Source organism: Chiloscyllium plagiosum, unplaced genomic scaffold (assembly GCF_037043375.1).
Source record: "Chiloscyllium plagiosum isolate Xiang-an unplaced genomic scaffold, Cpla_swu_hap1 HiC_scaffold_31, whole genome shotgun sequence".
Lineage (NCBI taxonomy): Eukaryota > Metazoa > Chordata > Chondrichthyes > Orectolobiformes > Hemiscylliidae > Chiloscyllium > Chiloscyllium plagiosum.
This window is the reverse complement of record NW_028270169.1, coordinates 1,713,481-1,735,471: the sequence shown is the minus strand read 5'-3', so window position 1 is coordinate 1,735,471 and position 21,991 is coordinate 1,713,481. Positions and strand designations below refer to the sequence as shown.

General features: G+C 44.9%; 1 protein-coding gene across 1 annotated transcript in view; it reads left to right on the top strand.

Moving 5' to 3' along the window:
* The first annotated feature begins 17,860 nt into the window (after positions 1–17,860).
* LOC122563846 (cytospin-B-like) overlaps positions 17,861–21,991 on the top strand; it is an 81,811-nt gene continuing 77,680 nt past the window's right edge. Inside the window, exons 1-2 of the mRNA XM_087977114.1 lie at positions 17,861–18,018; positions 18,366–18,455. The gene's annotated coding sequence lies outside the window, so the exon portion shown is untranslated. The remainder of the gene's footprint in view (positions 18,019–18,365; positions 18,456–21,991) is intronic.

Sequence of the window (21,991 nt, the reverse complement as noted above, 5' to 3'; positions counted from 1 at the left end):
TTATGAATGGGCGATATATTTCATGATGCTATTTGCTGTCAGGGCTGGTGTGTCAGGGAGCCGCTGCAGATGGGGTTTCTCAGGGATGGGGTTTCCCAGGGATGGGGTTTCCCAGGGATGGGGTTTCCCAGGGATGGGGTTTCTCAGGGATGGGGTTTCCCAGGGATGGGGTTTCCCAGGGATGGGGTTTCCCAGGGATGGGGTTTCTCAGGGATGGGGTTTCTCAGGGATGGGGTTTCTCAGGGATGGGGTTTCCCAGGGATGGGGTTTCCCAGGGATGGGGTTTCTCAGGGATGGGGTTTCTCAGGGATGGGGTTTCTCAGGGATGGGGTTTCCCAGGGATGGGGTTTCTCAGGGATGGGGTTTCCCAGGGATGGGGTTTCTCAGGGATGGGGTTTCCCAGGGATGGGGTTTCTCAGGGATGGGGTTTCTCAGGGATGGGGTTTCCCAGGGATGGGGTTTCCCAGGGATGGGGTTTCCCAGCCCCGAGAGGCGATGCCCTGGTCATACTATTCCTGATGAGTTAATCCAGAAACTCGGCTAATGCTCTGGGAGAGAGGTGGGTGCTCCAGGTGCTGGAGATTAGAGTCTAGATTAGAGTGGTGCTGGAAAAGCACAGCAGGTCAGGCAGTATCCGAGGAGCAGGAAACTCAATAGAAGGCTTTTGCCCAAAATGTCGATTCTCCTGCTCCTCGGATGCTGCCTGACCTGCTTTGCTTTTCCAGCAACACACTAATCTTAATTCTAATGCTCTGAGGAGCTGAGTTCAAATCCTGCCTTGGCAGATGGTGTAATTTTAATTAAATAATAATCTATAACGATGACCATGTGTCAATGAAGAAATAAAAACAAAGAAAAATCTAATTCGAGTCGAGAAAAATGTGGAATTTCTTACCTAATTGTATTAATCAGTTATCTGGAGATGGGTAGTAACTGACCAAAACACAAGAGACAGAAGGGCTTTGATGGAAAAAAAATTTGAAATGTAATATACCTGAAGATTTGAGGATGAAGCAAAGATTTACTTTACAATCCTGAAAAGGTGAAATATTGAACAATAAATAAGGGAGTGAAGTTTGGGCTTGAGTGATTAGAGTGATTGAGTGATTAGAACAAGGTTATTGCAAACAGAGATAGGGTAACATTCTCTGGAATTGGCACTACTGCAATACCAGACTTCATGAAGTTCCAGGGAACATGCTGACTACATATTCTGCAGGTGTGTGTGATATAACTATGGCCAATACTTAAGCCACCACAGGAACCTCGAAGAATCTTTGACTGGATCAAGTGAATTAGAAACAAAATCAGAAATAAAAAGGGTGCAGTTCTGAAGAAGGATCGCTGGATCTGAAACATTGACTCTGCTGTTTCTTCACAGGAGCAGCCAGACCTTTAGCATTTTTTTGTTAGTGTATTAGACATGTGGAATTGATGCCATGGTCAGTTTAGTGCTAATCATCAGCGCAGGAGAAGGCCAGGTTCCATGTCGATGTGATGAAGGCCAGGTTCCATGTCGATGTGATGAAGGCCAGGTTCCATGTCGATGTGATGAAGGCCAGGTTCCATGTCGATGTGATGATAAGGGCAGAATCCAGCATGCTGAAGTTGCTGTACCTGACTAACAGCAGCCATTCTCCATGTGGAAACTCGATCCACCTTGTGTCAAAGGAGCACAGGAGAGCAGAAGTCCTCACAGACTGTGAGGTGGAGGGCACTCACTGAGGTGGGCATCCTGACTCTAACAATTACTTAGACCTAAGAGGCTGACCCTGAAGGAAGACTGACCCTGACTTAGTTCCAGTCACTAGTTCCCTACAATCTTTTGCAGCTTCAGAGGAGAGGTGTACAAGCTGAGCACTGACATCTCCTGCTCACCAGTGACAGACTCACTCAATATTTCTATATGCTTCCAAGAGAAAGTGAGGACTGCAGATGCTGGAGATTAGAGTCGAGAATGTTTTGCTGGAAAAGCACAGTAGGGCAGGCAACATCTGAAGAGCAGGAAAATGGACGTTTCAGGCAAAAACCCTTCATCAGGAAAGATGATGCTCGCAGGACCCCAGATCTCAACTATATGCTTCCAGGATCCTAGCTCAAATCACAATGAAGAAAAGCAGAGTGTGCTGGAAAAACAATGCAGTCTGGCAGCATCTGCTGAAAGAGAGACAGAATTAACGTTTGAGTCCTTACATCAGAACTGAATATAGCTGGAGAAGGGTGGAAATTTATGCCGATGTCAGGGTGGAATGGGGGAAGACAAGAGAACATGTCAAGTCCAATGGTCTTTTGGCAGAACTGATAGTAGCTAGGAAAAAGTGGTACATACGCTGAAGGCAGGGAATGGGGGTAGAGGTGCAGGGAAGGAATCATAGATATGATGTGGCGGTGCCAGTGTTAGACTGGGTGGAGAAAGTTAAAAATCACAACACCAGGTTCTAGTCTAACAGATTTATTTGAAGGTACAAGCCTTCGGAATGCTGCTCCTTTGTCAGGCAGCTAGTGGGGCAGGATCATAGGACACAGAATTTATAGAAAAAGATCAAAGTGTCATACAACTGATGTGATGTATTGAACCAACCTAGATAGCTGTTCAGTCTTTAATCACTTAGAAGGGGAATGCAGGTTTCGATTAACACAGTCCTGAGATAACTTAAGGTTTAAAAAAGTGACGTCTAAGCAATACACTAAATGTGTGAGGTTAGAGTCTGTCTGTATCCCAACCTTGGGTCAGACTGGTTTTATTTCCAAAGTAGGAATTTATAAAATGTCACATGGACGGACTGCCTGTAGATTGTGTTCTATTTGAACAAAATAGATTGTTTCTGCAAATGCAAATTTACCCCATAGACCCATGTGTGTATGTGTGTGTGAGAAAAAGACACTTTGATCTTTTCCCATAAATGTTGTGTCCTATGGTCCTGCCCCAATAGCTACCTGACGAAGGAGTCATAGATAGGCAGAGAACATCCCAGATGGCCTACTTCTTCAAAGACCACAATTTCCCCTCTCACGTGATCCACAATGCCCTCCAGCAATGCTCCTCCACTTCCCACACCTCTGCCCTTGAACTTCACTCCTGCAATCACTAAGATCTGGGCCTGCCCCCACTTCAAACGCGTTGGATGACCCTTTTGGATTGGCCTAGATGGATGTCAATCACAAATCCCTACCCACAAAGGCTTGGCCGCATGGCCTTTCGGTAAATGTAGTTCTCACGCCCGAAGAGTCTACGAGAATGGGAGGTGTGCAGGTGCCGGAAATCAGAGTCAAAAGGCAGGCTGTTTAACCGACTGTGCTTACCCAGCACCACACTTATTGACAAGGGCTTTTGCCCGAAATGTCAATTTTACTGCTCCTCGGATGCTGCCTGAACTGCTGTGCTCTTCCACCACCACTGATCCAGAATCTGGCTTCCAGCATCTGCAGTCCTTGTTTTTACCTAGTTGATTGTAACCCGACTGCGAATCCTCTTGCAAGGATGCCTGCCTTGAAGACGTTTTCCTCCTCTCTCTACAAGAATCTCAGGGAGTCCCTCTCCCACTGCAACTCCCAGGTCATTTCCTCTGCCCTGAAGCAAGGCATCACTGATGAAGGGCTTTTGCCCGAAACGTCGATTTTGCTGCTCCTCAGATGCTGCCTGAATTGCTGTGCTCTTCCAGCCACACTCTGATCCAGAGACTACAACAACCGACAGGCACCGCGTTCGTGCACGCGCCATGTCTCCAATTGCTTCCTGCCAACGGTCAATGGAAGAGAAGCCTGAAGCGCGAGGAAATAGGACAGAATATAAATAGAGAAAATAGCAAGAGAACGAATAAATAGAAACAGAAAATAAGAGAATCCAGAGAGAGATAGTAAATATAAAGAAAATAGAGAATAGATCGAGCATACTGTGAGAGGGGACAAGGAGAGAGAATAGACAGCAAATATATAGAGAAATGGGACAACTAGAGAGAATATAATGAGACTAAAGAGAGAGGGAGGCTCACTGGTCAGCACTACTGGTCAGGGATGTGGGTTCCATCCCAGCCCCGGGTCACTGTGTGGAGTTTGCACATTCTGTGTCTGTGCCCCCCCCCCTCACACAACCCACACAAATACCCACCATTCCCCACCCCTTCACACACACACCCCCACCCCACACACCCGTCTAAAAATGTGCAGCTGAGGTGGATTGGCCAACCTCGAGGCTGGTGCAGACCCAATGAGCAGAATGGCCTCTTTCTACATTAGAGGAATTCTATCTCTGTATGAAATAAAAGATCGAGACAGAATGAAGTGAAAGTGTAGATAGAGAGGAAAATAGAGCACGATAATATGAGAGAGGCAATGGAGTGCAATAGTAGTGCTTAATGAGATTGATGGCGAATAGAGAAACATAGAGTATATATGCAAGGACAAAATAGATGGAGAGAAAACAGGTTGAGAAATACTGGAGGGGGAAGAGTGAATACAGAAAGCAAAAAGGTAGAATATTTATAATTAATATATACATTTATAATGAGCGCAAATAGGAGAGAGAAAGAATACAGACAGCAAGAGATATTAGAATAGCATGATAAAAGCCTAAGTAAACAGAGGAAGAAATAATGGAGTGAGAGAATAAGATGAGTGTACAAGATGATTAGGGGGTTAGATAGGGTCGACAGTATGAACCTTTTCCCGCGTATTGAGTCGGGTATTACAAGGGGGCATAGCTTTAAATTAAGGGGGGGTAGATATAGGACTGATGTTAGGGGTAGGTTCTTCACTCAGCGAGTCGTTAGTTCATGGAATGCCCTGCCAGTAACAGTGGTGGACTCTCCCTCTTTATGGGCATTTAAGAGGGCATTGGATAGGTATATGGAGGATAGTGGGTTAGTGTAGTTTAGGTGGGCTTGGATCGGCGCAACTTCGAGGGCCCAAGGGCCTGTACTGCGCTGTATTCTTCTATGTTCTATGTTCTATGTTCTATGAAAAAGAGAAAACAGATAAACAGATTTTAAATGGTGAAAAAAGAAAACAGATGGAAAAGAAAGGTACACTCTAAATGTGGCTAAACAGGTTGGTCGTCAATCTGCATAATTTTTACAATAGACACAAGTGGGAGAGACATGTGCTGGTAAAATATTGGAGCCTTTACCATCACTATCTAGCTGGTGGCTGTAAAAGTGGGTGTACTCACAACAGCTCAGACTCCTTGAGGAGCTGGTTAGCACAGTGTGTCAGATTGGTGCTGATCTAGGACCTGCCTTCTCTCAGCCAATGGTGAAGATTATGCCAATGAGGGCTCGATCTTTCTTCAGGCAGGAAACGCCAGAGTGAATAACACAGACAGGGACAAGTCTGCAATCTCTTACAAATGGTGAGAACGGAATAGTGTAGGATAGATTAGATTACTTTTTAAAGATTACTTATAGTATGGAAACAGGCCCTTTGGCCCAACCAGTCCACACCGACTTTCCGCAGGGTAACCCACCCAGACCCATTTCCCTCTGACTAATGCAGTTAACACTACAGGCAATTTAGCATAACCAATTCATCTGACCTGCACATCTTTGGACTGTGGGAGGAAACCGGAGCACCCGGAGGAAACCCCCGCAGACACGGGGAGAATGTGCAAATTCCACACAGACAGTTGCCTGAGGCGGGAATTGAACTCAGGTCTCTGGCGCTGTGAGGCAGCAGTGCTAACCACTGTGCCGTCCATAGATAGGCTTCACATTGATTCTACAGGTCAGTGCAACATCGAGGGCTGAGGGGCCTGTACTGTGCTGTAATGTTATAGGTTTTAAAAATCTAGTAATGGCCGTGATTGTATTAGTTGTTCAATGCTATAATGATTCCAGGTGAGGTGTGATACAGTAATACTGACCTTGTCCCCTCCCTCTCTGTAAAACAGATTTATTACAGCAGTTACCTTTGAACTGCTAACCCTTTTACTGTTGCTTATTACTCTGGAATTTCCTTGGAGCACGTTAAACTATCAGTGACACAGACATGTCCATGTTACCCAGACCAATAGCCACAGGATCAGAGTCAACAGTGAAAGCCTTTTATTTCTGACTGGGAATGAGCTGCTGCATTCATGGGGGGTGGGGGTGCTAGTGATTTGTGGCTGAACAAGTCTAAAACAAGAAGATTAATTTTGCATTATCAATAAATTGCACAGAGTGATATAACTGATGTACACATGAGAAGTAAAGTAAGAAATAGGGAGCAATAACAGCACAGACAAAGCTGAATAGTAACTACTAAATCTATAGAAAAGATATTGTGATTAGAGGTAACATTTCTGGGTGTGTCAGTTGGCTGTTTGGGAGTGATCTTGGGGGAAAGAGGATAGTATGTTTAGGGTGGGAAGGGGTTGTCCAGTTGGAGGATGCAGCAGTTCAGCTGATTTGTTACAGGGAGAGGTAACCACTTTCTGATTCACTGCTGGAGGGGAGAATGTTGGGTGTTGAGTTGAGTGGAGAATGTGAGACTCAGGCAGAGACTTGGGTGGAATGGGTGTCATGATTTTACTTGGAGCATTTGGTGGCTGCTGAACCCCTGCATATGTCAGCTCCTCTTCCTCATTTTCCATGGAACTGAACTGTCACAGAATGTGTTCTATGACAGGACCTAGCTAGATTCTCACTTAGTCCTGTGAAACCAGGTTTCTTAAAATATCTGTTCCAGATTTCATTCTGACCCATGCAATATATAACTGTCACACATTTTCTTATCAGTTAGTTTGGTGTCACAGCATTTTGCAGCAGGTTCTCAGGTGGGATACAGTGTGTAAATGGATGCATCACATAACAGTCATTTGACTGTGACACTATCTTTTGTTTAAATATTACCATCAAGTAAATGGAGATCACACAGTTTTCAATATCAGCAACACAGTAATAATAATCTCATCAATACCAGGAAAGAAACTGGCCATTTGACCCCTTAATGACATCCATATCCAACCAAAGCCAACCCTAATATCTGGGGACGATTCTGATTACAACAGTTTCCATTAATTTATACTAAAGGTCACCCAGAGAGAGTCACCCCTTTCAGGAACTGTCACTCAGAGAGAATCAACATCTTCAGGAACTGTCCCCCAAGAAGAGACAGCCCCTTCAGGAACTGAATCCCAGTGAGAGTCAGCACCTTCAGGAACTGTATCCCAGTGAGAGACAGCACCTTCAGGAATTGTATCCCAGTGAGAGTCAGCACCTTCAGGAACAGTTCCCCAGTGAGAGTCAGCCCCTTCAGGAACTGTATCCCTGTGAGAGTCAGCCCCTTCAGGAACTATATCCCAGTGAGAGTCAGCCCCTTCAGGAACCATATCCCAGTGAGAGTCAGCCCCTTCAGGAACTGTATCCCTGTGAGAGTCAGCCCCTTCAGGAACTATATCCCAGTGAGAGTCAGCCCCTTCAGGAACCATATCCCAGTGAGAGTCAGCCCCTTCAGGAACTGTATCCCAGTGAGAGTCAGCTCCTTCAGGAACTGTATCCCTGTGAGAGTCAGCCCCTTCAGGAACTATATCCCAGTGAGAGTCAGCCCCTTCAGGAACTGTATCCCAGTGAGAGTCAGCCCCTTCAGGAACTATATCCCAGTGAGAGTCAGCCCCTTCAGGAACTATATCCCAGTGAGAGTCAGCCCCTTCAGGAACTGTATCCCAGTGAGAGTCAGCCCCTTCAGGAACATTATCCCAGTGAGAGTCAGCCCCTTCAGGAACTGTATCCCAGTGAGAGTAAGCCCCTTCAGGAACTATATCCCTGTGAGAGTCAGCCCCTTCAGGAACTGTGTCCCAATGATTTGGGATAAGCTGTATTGGGGACTTCAGGAAGGGAAAGATGAACATGGTGGTATGTTGTTTCAAAGAGCAAGCATTACTGATGTATAAATTGCTTCAGCCCTCAGGAACAAAATTCCTGAAGCTGTATTCAGTTCTCCGGTGGAGTACTGTTTATCAAATGTGCAGGCCACAGATAATTATGGAGATTATTGGAATTTTAACTGGTGGGTCAGCTCCTCATTCCTGATGAAGGGCCTGAAACTTCGATTTTCCTGCTCCTTGGATGCTGCCTGGCCTGCTGTGCTTTTTCAGCATCACACTCTCGACTCTCACTTTGTTTTGCTGGAAGTGACAAGGAAAGCTCTGTGTACCCTTCTGCCCCCATCAACATGCACACCCATTACAAGTTGATAGGACAACAGCTTTTGTGTCATATCTTTGTTGAACTCACTGCAATGAGCAGCTCATGCTAGAGGTCACATGACATCAGCAAGCTGAAAGGCCCATTAGTATGATATTTCATTTTGCCCCAAACATCCATGTTTTAACATGAAAATAAATTAGTTGTACAGAGGCCAGAACCTGAACCTTTCAGCAACAGCTCCACCCCTGAAGAGGAGGCTACAGAACCCTTAGAAGATGCAATACTAGGACCTCTCCTGCACCGTCCACCAGTTCAGCACAACCTAGTGAACACATCACTGACACCTCTTTGCAGCTAGTACAGGAAGAAATCCCCAATGTGTCTGTCATTCAGAGGTCAGCCAGAGAAAGATGCCTGCTCCGCCTCAGGCAGAAGATGTGCTCCTGTTCTCGGCGATAAGTGACTTACTGAACCCACAGAGACAGGCAGGGGTTCCAGAAACCTTCAGTCAGCTGGAACAAAGAAAAGGTAGAGGAGTCCATCAACATTCCTATGACTGTGACTCCAGCATGTGATATGTGGCTGCTTGCATGGGAAGGCTATGACTCCTGTCAAGACCCAGATCCAGCAGAATTCTCAGTGGCTGCCAGATATGTGCTTGAATCTGCACTCCCTGGGTGTCTTAGTATCTGTGTGGCAAAGCAGGATGTCAATGAGCAAATTAGAGCTCACTCCAGATACCCCTTTTTCTCAGGGATACAGTGTGGTGCCAGCAGACACCTACAGGAGAGGAGAAATCATATATAGGCCCCACCAGGAGCTTCTTCTTAAAAGTCAGGCAGCTCTGAAGTGTCCTTTGTCTCTTCCCTGCCTGTGATCTTACAATGGCACAGTGATTCAAGCCAAGGAAAGTGAGCATGCATTTGGACACAACACTGTTGGCAGACTTGGGGCCTTTTAATAGAACAATAGAATATAATCCCTACAGTGTGGAAACAAGCCATTCAGCCCAACAAGTCCACAGCAACCCTCTAAAGATCATGCCATCCAGATCCATTCCCCTAACCTACCCCTGTAATCCTGCATTTCCCATGACTAATGTACACATCCTGGGACACTATGGGAAATTTAGCATGGCTAACCCACCTAACTTGTATATCAGTGGATTGTGGGAGGAAACCAGAGCACTTGGCAGAAACCCACAGGCACAGGGAGAACATGCAAACTCCACACAGTCACCCAAGGGTGGAATTGAACCCAGGTCCCTGGCACAGTAAGATAGTAGTGCTAACCACTGAACCATTGTGCCACCCATGCCGTTGCAAAGACATTGGGGACAACTGCCCAAATCTTCCATGTCAGTAGAGCCAATGACATAGTAGGCACCGTCCATTCAACTGTAAATGTTGGGGCTGCACCTGGTCAAATTGGGAGCAGAGTCATACAGTCATAGAGATGTACAGTATGGAAACAGACCCTTCGGTCCAACGTGTCCACGCCGACCAGATATCCCAACCCAATCTAGTCCCACCTGCCAGCACCTGGCCCATATCCCTCCAAACCCTTCCTATTCATATACCCATCTAAATGCCTGTTAAATGTTGCAATTGTACCAACCTCCACCACATCCTCTGGCAGCTCATCCCATACACGTACCACCCTCTGTGTGAAAAAGTTGCCCCTTAGGTCTCTTTTATATCTTTCCCCTCTCACCCTAAACCTATGACCTCTAGTTCTGGACTCCCTGACCCCAGGGAAAAGACTTTGCCTACTTACCCTATCCATGCCCCTCGATTTTGTAAACCTCTATGAGGTCACCCCTCAGCCTCCGACACTCCAGGGAAAACAGCCCCAGCCTGTTCAGCCTCTCCCTTTAGCTCAAATCCTCCAACCCTGGCAACATCCTTGTAAATCTTTTCTGAACCCTTTCAAGTTTTATAACATCTTTCCTATAGGAAGGAGACCAGAATTGCACACAATATTCGAAAAGTAGCCTAACCAATGTCCTGTACAGCTGCAACATGACATCATAACTCCTGTACTCAATACTCTGACCAATAAAGGGAAGCATACTAAACGCCTTCTTCACTATCCTATCTACCTGTGACTCCACTTTCAAGGAGCTATGAACCTGCACTCCAAGGTCTCTTTGTTCAGCAACACTCCCTAGGACCTTACCATTAAGTATATAAATCCTGCTAAGATTTGCTTTCCCAAAATGCAGCACCTCGCATTTATCTGAATTAAACTCCATCTGCCACTTCTCAGCCCATTGGCCCAAGGTGGCCCGAGTGCTACATTAATGTAAACAGTCAATCACGTTTTTTCAATATATTTTCACTTGCTCTATTAATCTGTTGTGACATTATTTTCGCTGTGGGACTCTGTTACATCAGACCCATTTGAGCGATGAGGAGTCCCTTCATACTTTCCAATTATGACATACCAATTTCCAAATAAGATGTTGCATTTACCAAGAATTGCTTCTCTCACACGCCTTGGAGTCTTTGACTGCAATTAGCCTCATATATCAGAGATCCTTGAATCTTACCATTGGGGAACTGCAGACAAGAGGCAAAATACAATGGCCATGGATTGTGGCAATTGTGTTAGGGCCTGGCCTGCACATGTCCTTTCACATGTCCACCCACCTTGAGTGACAGTGCAGAAGCAGTGATTTTACATATCTCAATCAGGAAAGCTCCAATGTACAAGCCTTTTGAAGGAGCACAGTGATATTCAAGGCTAGGAGATATTCAATGGATATTCAATCACAAAGCACTGCCTCTGACAAGTTGCGCATTGTGAGAGAGGGCGTTCCAGCTGATCAAGGCGTCATTACAATCTGTACATGTGGAGCAAGGATCAAAAGTAGCTGCCTCAGGATCTGCATTAACTGGTGACTCTAACCAGGATCTGGACTACAATAAACTTTCATGTCATAGCCTGATAGATGATCATAGCTTTATCATCATCCAATGAAAGTGCACTGTCTCACTGCTGCCTTCTCCCATAGTGGTGTAAAGGTACCTTCTGCATAGCTACTTTATCGTTGGTTTGCATGAAAATTTTGTTTGCACATTAAAATGGATAATGTAAGATTTAATCTGCAAGATAAAAACCCAGCAAATCAATAAGTTAGAAACGTATCTTACACTAAGCAGGAGCTGCCTGCCAGAGCTTGTTACAAATATGGTCCAACAAAGTCTGAGGCCAGCTCTGTGATCCTCGAGGTGGCTAGCAATAAGGATCCCTCTGGCCTCTGTGCAAACATGCTCCGTCCTCCTCCCATGGATGGCCCTTGTGGCTAATGCCCTGATTCTCAACTCCTCTTCATCCTCAGAGTATTGGTCTTGCATCCACATCCAGGACTCACTCATTTGTGCAGGTTGTGAAGGGCACAGCATATCACAATGATGCAGGACACTCCACCTGGCCTACATTGCAGAGTCAGCCAGAGAGGTCCAGGCATCGAAGCCTCATATCCAGGATGCCTATTATTTGTACCACTCTGGCCCTAGTGGAAGGGTGTACAATGCTGTACCTTTATTCTGAATCTGTCTGTCCATCTCCAACAGTGTCATGAACTAGGTTTGGAATGGTTACCCCCTTAATGGGCTGAAGACCATGGGAAAGAAGCACAAGCCTGAGAGTGTTCTCTCACACACAAGTCATGGCAATCTGATCTAGAATTCCAAAGGTGTGATTTTGACGGTCATAAATTAGTTCAGTATTAAGGGACTGCAACTCTTTCCTATTCAAAAATGCCATTTGTTGGTGATATGGTGCTCGCAAAGCAACATGGGTACAACTGATAACACCCTGAACCTAGAAAAACCAGTGATGACAGAGAATAATAATTTAAACGATTGACTCTTTTCATCAAGATTGAAGGTAATGAAAAGGTGGGCTCTTGCAAAAATGAAGTCAGTTGCATCAGATACATATATTAGTAGGATTGGGAAATGCCACAGAAGTCCCAGATTACTGTCTGAAACAGGCTGCTGGCATAAACACAAAGTTAAAAATCACAACACCAGGTTATAGTCCAACAGGTTTAATTGGAAGCACACTAGCTTTCGGAGCGACACTCCTTCATCAGGTGGTTGCGGAGGACACAATTGTAAGGCAAAGAATTTATAGCAAAAATTTACAGTGTGATGTAACTGAAACTATACATTGAAAAATACCTTGATTGTCTGTTGAGCCTTTCATCTGTTTGAATACCATGATAGTTTCACTTCTTTCATGTGTAAATCACAAGAACAGGGTATGATGCCCAACTCATCGACCGCCAGTTCAGACGTGCCACAGCAAGGAACCGTAATGACCTCCTCAGGAGACAGACACATGCTGCAACTGACAGGGTACCCTTCGTTGTTCAGTACTTCCCAGGGGCTGAAAAATTACGCCATGTTCTTCGTGACCTGCAACACATTATCAATGAGGATGACCTTCCCCACACCTCCACTACTTACCTTTAAACAACCACCAAACTTCAAACAGATCATTGTTCATAGCAAGCTGCCCGGCTCTCAGGACAACTCCATACAACCCTGTCACAGCAGGCGCTGCAAGACGTGTCAGAGTGTGGACATAGATACTACCATTACACGTGGGGACACCTCCCACCTTGCACATGGCAGGTACTGATGTGACTCAGCCAACGCTGTCAATCTTATACGTTGCAGGCAGAGATGCCCGGAGGCATGGTACATTGGGGAAACTGAGCAAAGGCTATGACAACGGATGAATGGGCACCGCACAACAATCAACAGACAGGAGGGTTCCCTCCCAGTTGGGGAACACTTCAGTGGTCCAGGACGTTCAGCCTCGGACCTTCGGGTGACCATCCTCCAAGGCAGACTTCGGGACGCAGCAATGAAAAGTGTCCGAGCAGAGGCTGATAGCTAAGTTCCATACCCATAGGGAGGGCCTCAACCGGGACCTTGGGTTCATGTCACATTACAGGTGACCACCATTGCACTACACACACACAGATACTCCTACACACACACACTCAGGCACTCCTACACACACACACTCAGGCACTCCTATACACACACACCCTTACAGACACACACTCCCACACGCACACAGGCATCCTCTCAGACTTAGACCACTCTACATTCATGCACACACATACACTCTCTCTCACAACCCCCCACCCTAGGCACGCATACACACCGCCACACTCACATGCACCCCCTCACAGACTTAAGACACTCTACACTTACTACACACACATATACCCTCTCTCACACTCACAACCCCCAACCCAGACAGACACACAGACAGACAAAGACCCACATGCACATATATTATGGGGTGAATTTTGAGCAGAGTTACATTGTACTTTGCTCAAAAACTGCATGAATTCATGTAAAACTGTTATCTCACTTTTTAGATTAGAATCAATCTAAACATCATGGCATAGACAGAGAACACAGGGGGCCAACACCTTCAACATATTGTCTAGCTAACATCAATTGTTACAGCTAACCTGAGAATGCAACTTTTTAAAAAAAGGTTTTGTGATTTACACATGAAAGAAGTGAAACTACTATGGTATTCGAACAGATGAAAGACTCAACAGACAATCAAGGTATTTTTCAATCTATAATTTCAGTTACATCACACTGTAAATTTTTGCTATAAATTCTGTGTTTTAGGATTGAGCCCTCCACTATCATCTGATGAAGGAGTGATGCTCCGAAAGCTAGTGTGCTTCCAATTAAACCTGTTGGACTATAACCTGGTGTCGTGTGATTTTTAACTTTGTACACCCCAGTCCAACACCGGCATCTCCGAATCATGGCATAAACACAAAGTTGCATTTGCTGCCACAGAGAATACAGCGGATACACTGACTGCCCATATGCAAGAATTGCCCTTGATATCACTGCTCACAATACTACAAAGAGGTTCCTACATCAAAGAATTGGAGCAATAAAATTATTTTCAACTCATTCAAATTCTGAGTTTAGTTTGTTGATTAACCTACTTGCTACACTTGTCTGATCCCTCACTCTTTCCTTCCTGCTCACCATTGTGGTGCCTTGCTATTCACTGTCTTACGAATGAAGGAGCAAGGTGGCAAGTGGGAGGGAAAGAGTGAGGTGTCAGGAGTGGGGCAACCAGGGAGATACCAAGTGATGTGCCAAACAGAGAAGCAGGGTGTCAACTAAAATGGTAAGAGAGAGAATGGGTGTAACCTGGTCTTGTCAGCTCTGCAGCCCAAGTACGTCACTTCGACTGCGTAGAACACACGCTTTTCCCTGCCAAGGCATACACCTGCACATGATACAGCTAAAAGGCAACCTGGGGTAGACTTTGTAAAATGTTCTGCATCGTCTGCTGGAAAATAGCAGAGGCTGATAATACCCCAAAAGGCAGTCTCATATATTGGCACAACCCCTTATGGGTATTAAGGGTTCAATATGTCTAGGAATCCTCATCTAACCACAATTGCAAGTATCATGGCTCATGTCCAGCTTTGTGAAGGACAGCCTCCCTGCCAGCTTTGTGTATAAATCCTTTAGGTGAGGGATTGGATATTTATCCAGCTGTGAAAGGCAGTTTACCGTTTGTTAAAAATTCCCACAAAGGTGAACCGACTGGTCAACTTCATAATTGGTATGACTGGTTTGCAGATTCCTTTGCTTTCCAGCCTTCAGATTTCTGCCTCTACTTTTACCAGAAAGGCAAATGGCACTGGACAGGCCTTGCAGAATTCCTTGCGGGAATTGCTTCCTGGCCAACATTCAAGGTGGCCTTGGCTCCTTTGATTGTTGCTAGGCTATTCTGAAATGCCTCCAGGTAGGTAATTAGAAGTTTACTCAGGCAACCATTTTCTAATCAAAAAGTATTGAGCCAATCTAGGTGAACCTTTCTCAAACAATTCCAACCCATCAAGCTTGATTCCTTTTACTACAGTCAGTGGTAACTGAATCAGCTGCTTCTCATAAAAGACCAGAAACAAAGTTGTATCCTTAATCTGTAAAGGTTCCCTGGTATAGGTTCTCAGTCTAGATGAGGTTTGTGCAAACTTAAGGGTTGGAGTCCAGAATGAATTTTGTTAAAGACCAGGATCTGTGATCACTGGAACTATCACACTGGTATCAGCTTCCATTAGAACTAGGTGACTATTTAGTCAGGCATTTTTTGATTGGTTCTGATTTGAATATTGCTGAGCAATTTAACTGTTCCAAACCAGATGTAGGTGGACTTTCCAGGGTGTTCACTCTCCTGGATGGATTAGATGAGATTCCCTACAGTGTGGAAACAGGCCCTTCAGCCTAACCAGTCCACACCAACCCTCCGAAGAATAACCCACCCAGACCCATTTTTCTCTGACTAATGCATCTAACACTGTGGGCAATTTAGCATGGCCAATTCACCTGACCTGCACATGTTTTGGATTGTGGGAGAAAACAGGAGCACCCGGAGGACACCCACACAGACACGGGGAGGCCGTACAAACTCCACAGAGAGTCACCTAAGGCTGGAATCAAACCTGGGACCCTGGTGCTGTAAGGCAGCAGTGCTAACCACTGAGTCACCATGCCAGCCTATGTGCTCTCTTTGGCAGTTTAGATCTAGTGGGACTCTTCTGCTGACTTGAGATCACATACCAGAAACAACTACAATGGCTTGCTGGTCCAGATCCTGAAGAAAATGTTTAAAGTTTGGCAGAGGTTTGGCTTTGTTTTGGGGTTTTGCTGTGGTTTGACCGAGAGTCCCTCTGTCCAGGACAATGTGTAATTGTCTTCACTCAAGTCATGTTCCCCAAGCTCAGTCGGACTAGTGACGGTTTCTACTTCCATCGGAATACCCTGCAACTCGTGCTCTACCTGCTAGATTTTCCAACGGTAAAGTCAGTTGTAGTGCATGTTTGAAATCTAGTCAGGCTTCAGCCAATAGGCACTTTTCCATAGTTACATAATTTATCCCACATACCAAACGGTCCCTCAGCATCTCATTAAGGGGTAAACCAAAATCACATACCTCTGCCAGTTGTCTTAACCTCGTCAAAAATCTGGACACATCCTCCTGATTCTCAAATTGCCAAGTAAAATTGATAGTATCTCAGAATTAGAGGACGCTTAGAGATACAATATTCCTGAACTAAATCTGTCAACTCTTGAAAGAGTTTAGTATCTGGTGCCTCAGGGAAGGTCACTATCCTAATAACCAAGAAAGCTGCGCGTTCACAAGCTATTAGGAGAATTTTTCATTACTTTTCACCTGCCCCAATGTTATTTACTCACATTCTTTCCACATCCTGGATTAAGTCTTCAACGGCAGGATTGAATGAGTCAAACTTTAAATAATGGCTTGATGCCAGAAACGCTTACCCCAACTCAAAGATGACAGTTGCAAGCAAATTTCTTCAGTCATGTGCTTTTCTCTTGACACCACTGAAATAGCTCCACAGATGCTGGTATCCTGTCACCAAGTCACCCCTTATTTACAGATGGTGAGTCCTTGATACTGATCCAGATCCCTCAGAGCTAGCTCACAGAGTGAACAGAACCTCTGACACTCCTGTGTTTTTTTATATGTCTTTTGTTAATTTTTTTCTTTTTTTTCCTTTTTTTCTTTTTTTTTGCTTTGTGATCAAATCTGCTGTTTATATTTTTTTCTTAAACTCCCACTCTACCACCTAAGTGCGGTAGTGCTTATTTTATCCCCAGCACCCATGGTGTGTGTGTGCAGGTGTGAGACACAGTGGAAGACACAAAGTGCACGAATCTTTATTCAATTTCCACCACCAGGAAGATAGGAAAACACCCGAGTGGCCAGTGACAAACACTGCCCTTCACATCAAGGGACAGTGCTGTGTGATCAAAACAGTGAAGGGGAGGGTAGGGACTAAATCAAAATAGAGTTGGAGGGAGAAATGATGCACTCCACTCCCTGCGGCGCCCACCTCTCTCTGAACAACCCCAGGGTGTTGGTGGACGCCGCGTGCTCCTTCTCCAAGGACACCCGGGCTCTAACGTAACCGCGGAAGAGGGGCAGGCAGTCGGCCCTAACGGCCCCCTCCACGGCCCGCTGCCTGGACCTGTTGATGGCCAGTTTGGCCAGGCCCAGGAGCAGACCCACGAGGAGGTCTTCAGACCTGCCCTCCTTTCTCCGTACCGGGTGCCCAAAGATCAGGAGCGTGGGACTGAAGTGCAGCCAAAAACAGAGGAGAAGGTTTTTCAGGAAATCAAAAAGGGAGTGCAAACGTCCACACCCAATATATACATGGTCCACAGAGTCCACAGTGCCACAGAACAAGCGGTTGGGCTGGGAGTCCGTGAACCACCGCAATCTGCGGTTGCAGGGGACTGCTGCGTGCAGCACCACTCCTGTTTATGTCTGTCAGCCGGGGCGCCCTGATTGGACCAGTTTAACAGCCCCAGTCAGAGAGTTCATATTCTGTGAGGTCCACCTGGCTGACTTTGTTACAATCACTACACAGATACTGCCAGAACTGCTTGGTTTCCCAGCAATGTATGTTTCTGTTCCTTAAAACCTACCTCTGAACAAGCGGTTGGTTATCTATTCATGTATCTCCTCATATAGCTGCCAAATGTTTGTTCTCATTATGTTCTTATGAAGAACTTTGGAACCTCTATGCTAAAGGTGCTATATAGATGCAGGTTGTGGTTATAATAAGCACTGCCTTGTTTTAAAGGTGGAGCCTGTACTGTGAAATCTTAATGCAGCTCTGTTTCACAACCTGAAACAGTTCGTCACTGAAGCTGGTTTGTTTTCAGGCCTGAGACTTGGAGCTTCCTCAATATTGTGAAGTCTGGTGGCAGTTTCTAGCATTGCTGTAAAACAATGAGGATGTGGCTGATCTGAAACTGTCAGCAATCTCACAACGCGCTGACTAATTGTGAAGGTTTGTGACTTCCTTTTGCAGTATCTCTGCCTGTTTTTGCTCAGTTGCTTTGTACAAATGCTTTTTAAAACAATCTGAGAAATTTTCTGTATGTAGTATTGGGGATCTGAAGCATTTGCATTGTGTATTTGTGAAGTGCAATTCTCTGCCCATGCTATTTTTGGACAGAAATGTTTCAGAGACACTTAAAGGGTTAATTTAGCAGCGCTGAATTTGCGGAATTGGAGCTGATATTGGTGTTTTCTACCAGTGCAGTGGCTTGTGCTTGAGGCTCTCCTTCTGCTCTCAGAAAGCAGCTGTTCGCAGAATCTTGTTTATATTTTTGACTTTCCTCTTCTGGCACACAGAACCTTCACGGAGAGAGAGGACCATTTTGTAAGAGTTTGGGTCACACACTGACTCTGATCATCAATTTGTTACAATCTGGACCACGTGAGGTGAGTAATGTGAGCCTCATGTTGGTGTGTTCATGTGTCTGTGTATGTGATGTGTGTATTTATTTCTGTGTGTATCTTTCCGTAAGTATAATGTCACCAAGCATTTGTATATGTGCTTTTCCTATAACTGACCATTCTAATGGGTTAATTTAAAAATGTATTCCAGATCATTTTAATTGATCCGCAATTGCACCGGGGAATTCATTGATACTGACTGCATCCAGGCAATGGGGAGGGTACGACTTGTGTGTCAGCTCTGATCTGGAAATGCCACATCTTCTGATGACTGTTTCCAAACTCTCATGCTTCACATATTTGGCATTCTCCTGGGAGAGCGGATCGAAACCAATAACTCATTCTATGGGGTGGAGTTGGTAATTAGGATCAGCACCCTGATTTAAGGTCAATATTTGGAGTCACAACCTGGAATGAGATCATAGCATGGCTGGTATGGGGTCAGGCATTGGGGTCTGTGTCCTGCTGGCATTGAGATTTGGTTATGAATCCTGATGGGGTTAAAATTTGAGGTTTGACTCCTAATTTGTGGATGGTATATGGGGTTTTGGTGAAAGAGTTTTGTAAACTCCTGGTGACTAATTCAGTTACTGACTGGGTGACGTGTTAAACTGCACAAGGATCGTCTGATTGTTAATGATCCATTTACAACCAGATCCGGTTGAGAGGGGTGTACTGGGATGAAGGGGTCAACCTCAGGCTGCAGTTAATTGGAACTGTCTTCAGAGATCCCACTGGATTGTGATAAGAGTCTAGCTTTCCTTGTGCGTTGTCCTGTTTATAAATGTCAAATCTCTAGAGAAACCAAATCCATGGGCTATAAATAAGAATCCTGAAAGTAGACACGAGTACACCCAGGAGTGAGTAGGTCAGCCAGAGGATTGAGTGACAGTTCTTTATGCCTCTTCAACCTTTCAGTGTCAGCCTCTGCTGTTCCCCTTCCAATATTCTTTCCTCAGTCTTCAAATGAAGTGTTACTAGGGGAACACTTTGGGACTAGTAATCATAATTCTATTAATTTTTAAATAATGATGGTAAAGGATAAGCCTTCCATAAAAGTTAAAGTTCTTAATTGGAGTAAACAAATTTTAATGATATGAGACAAGTACTTTCAAAGGTTGATTCAAGTAGACTGTTTGCAGGTAAAGGGACAAGTGGGAGGCTTTCAGAAGTGTGGTAACAAGAGATCAGAGGCAGTATGTTTCATTTAGAATGAAGGGCAAGTCTGGTAAGAATACGGAACAATGGATGAATAAAGATATTGATATTCTTGTCAAGAATAAGAAAGAGTCATAAATTAGATACAGAAAACTGGGGTCAAATGAATCTTGAAGAGGATAAGAGTGTAGGGGATTCTTAAGAGGGAAGTCAGGAGGGCAAAGAGGGGATATGAGATAGCCTTGGCACATATAGTTAAGAAAAATCCAAAGAGATTTTACTAGTACATTAAAAGCAAAAGAGCAGCTAGAGAGAGAATAGGGGCCCTTTAAAGATCAACAAGGTCATCCATGTGTTGAACCTCGGGAGATCGGAGCGTTACTACATGAATATTTCACATCAATTTTTATGGTGGAGAAAGAAATGGAGGCTAGAGAATTCAGGGAAACAAATATTGATGTTTTGAAACCAGTTCACATTCCAGAAGAGGAAATGCTGGAGAAAACATAAAGGTGAAGGGTATCCCAGGACATTGTGGGAAGTGAGGGAAGAAATTGCAGGACTCCTAGCAGAAATAATTGTATCATCTATAACCATGTGTGAGATGCTGGAGGGCTGGAGCATGGCTAATGTTGAGCCTTTATTTAAGAAAGTCTGTAAGGAGAGGCCTGGGAACGAAAGACCTGTGAGCCTGACATTGGCAGTTGGTAAGTTGTTGGAAGTGATTCTGAAACATATGATTTATATGCATTTGGAATGGCAAGGACTGATTAGGGATAGTCAGCATAAATTTGTGTGGGAGAATTATGTCTGACAAACTTGATTGAGTTTTTTGAGGAAGTAACCAAAAAGATTGATGAGGGTAGAGCAGTAGATTAGATTAGATTAGATTACAGTGTGGAAACAGGCCCTTCGGCCCAACAAGTCCACACCGACCTGCCGAAGCGAAACCCACCCATACCCCTACATTTACCCCTTACCTAACACTACGGGCAATTTAGTATGGCCAAATCACCTAACCTGCACATCTTTGGACTGTGGGAGGAAACCGGAGCACCCGGAGGAAACCCACGCAGACACGGGGAGAACGTGCAAACTCCACACAGTCAGTCGCCTGAGGCGGGAATTGAACCCGGGTCTCTGGCGCTGCGAGGCAGCAGTGCTAACCACTGTGCCACCGTGCCACAGTGTGTTGTTTACATGGGCTTTAGTAAAGCCTTTCACATAGAATCATACAAAGTTAGATCACATGGGATTCTGGGGAAGCTTTCCAATTGGTTAGAAAATTGGCCTGACGTTAGGAGGTAGAGGGTGGTGGTGGGGGGGTTGTTTTTCAGACTTGAGGCCTGTGACCAGCAGTGTTCCACAGGGATTGATTCTGGGCCCAATATTGTTTGTAATTTAATTAAATGATTTGGATGAGAATCTAAGAGGCAAAGTTAGAAAATTTGTGGATGACACCAGAATTGGTGGGATAGTGGACAGTGAAAATGTTTATCTAAGAGCACAACAAGATTTTGATCAGCTGGGCCAACGAGCAAGGACTGGCATATGGAGTTTAATTTAGATAATGCGAGGTGTTATATTTTGGTAAGACAAACCAGGGCAGGACTTACACAGTTCATGGTAAGGCTCTGGGGAATGTGTAGAACAGGGAGACCTAAAGGTTCAGGTATATAATTCTTTGAAATTTGCGTCACAGGTAGATAAGGTGGTTAAGAAGGCGTTAAGCATTGTTTGCCTTCGTTGCTCAGACCTTAGAGTTCAGGAGCTGGGACATGTTGAGACTGTACAGGATATCAATGAGGCTTGTTCTGAAGTACTGTGTCCAGTTCTGGTCGTCCTGTTATTGGAAGGATATTATTAAAGTGGAGAGGGTTTAGAAAACATTTGCCAGAAGGTTGACAGGAATGGAGGTTTTGGGTTATAAAGTAGGCTGGATAGGTAAGGACCTTTTTCCCTGGAGTGTAGAAGGTAGAGGGGTGACCTTATAGAGGTTTATAAAATCCTGATGGGCATACATAAGGTGAATACCAAGGGGCTTTTCCCTTGGCTGGGGGCAATCAAAACTAGAGAGTATACTTTTAAGGCAAGAGGAGACTGTTTTTAAAAAGGACATGAGGGGTAACCTTTTTACACCCGGAGTGGTTCGTGTTTGAAATAGACTGCCAGAGGAAGTCGTGGATACATGTACTGTTACACTTATCCAAATGTCTTTTAAATGTTGTATGATTAGGAAAGGTTTGGAGGGATATGGGCCAAATGTAGCAAGGGGGGGCTAGTTTAGTTTGTGAACATGGTTGGTGTGGACTAGTTGGAATGAAGGGTCTGTTTCCATGCTGTATGACTCTATTAAACAGGAG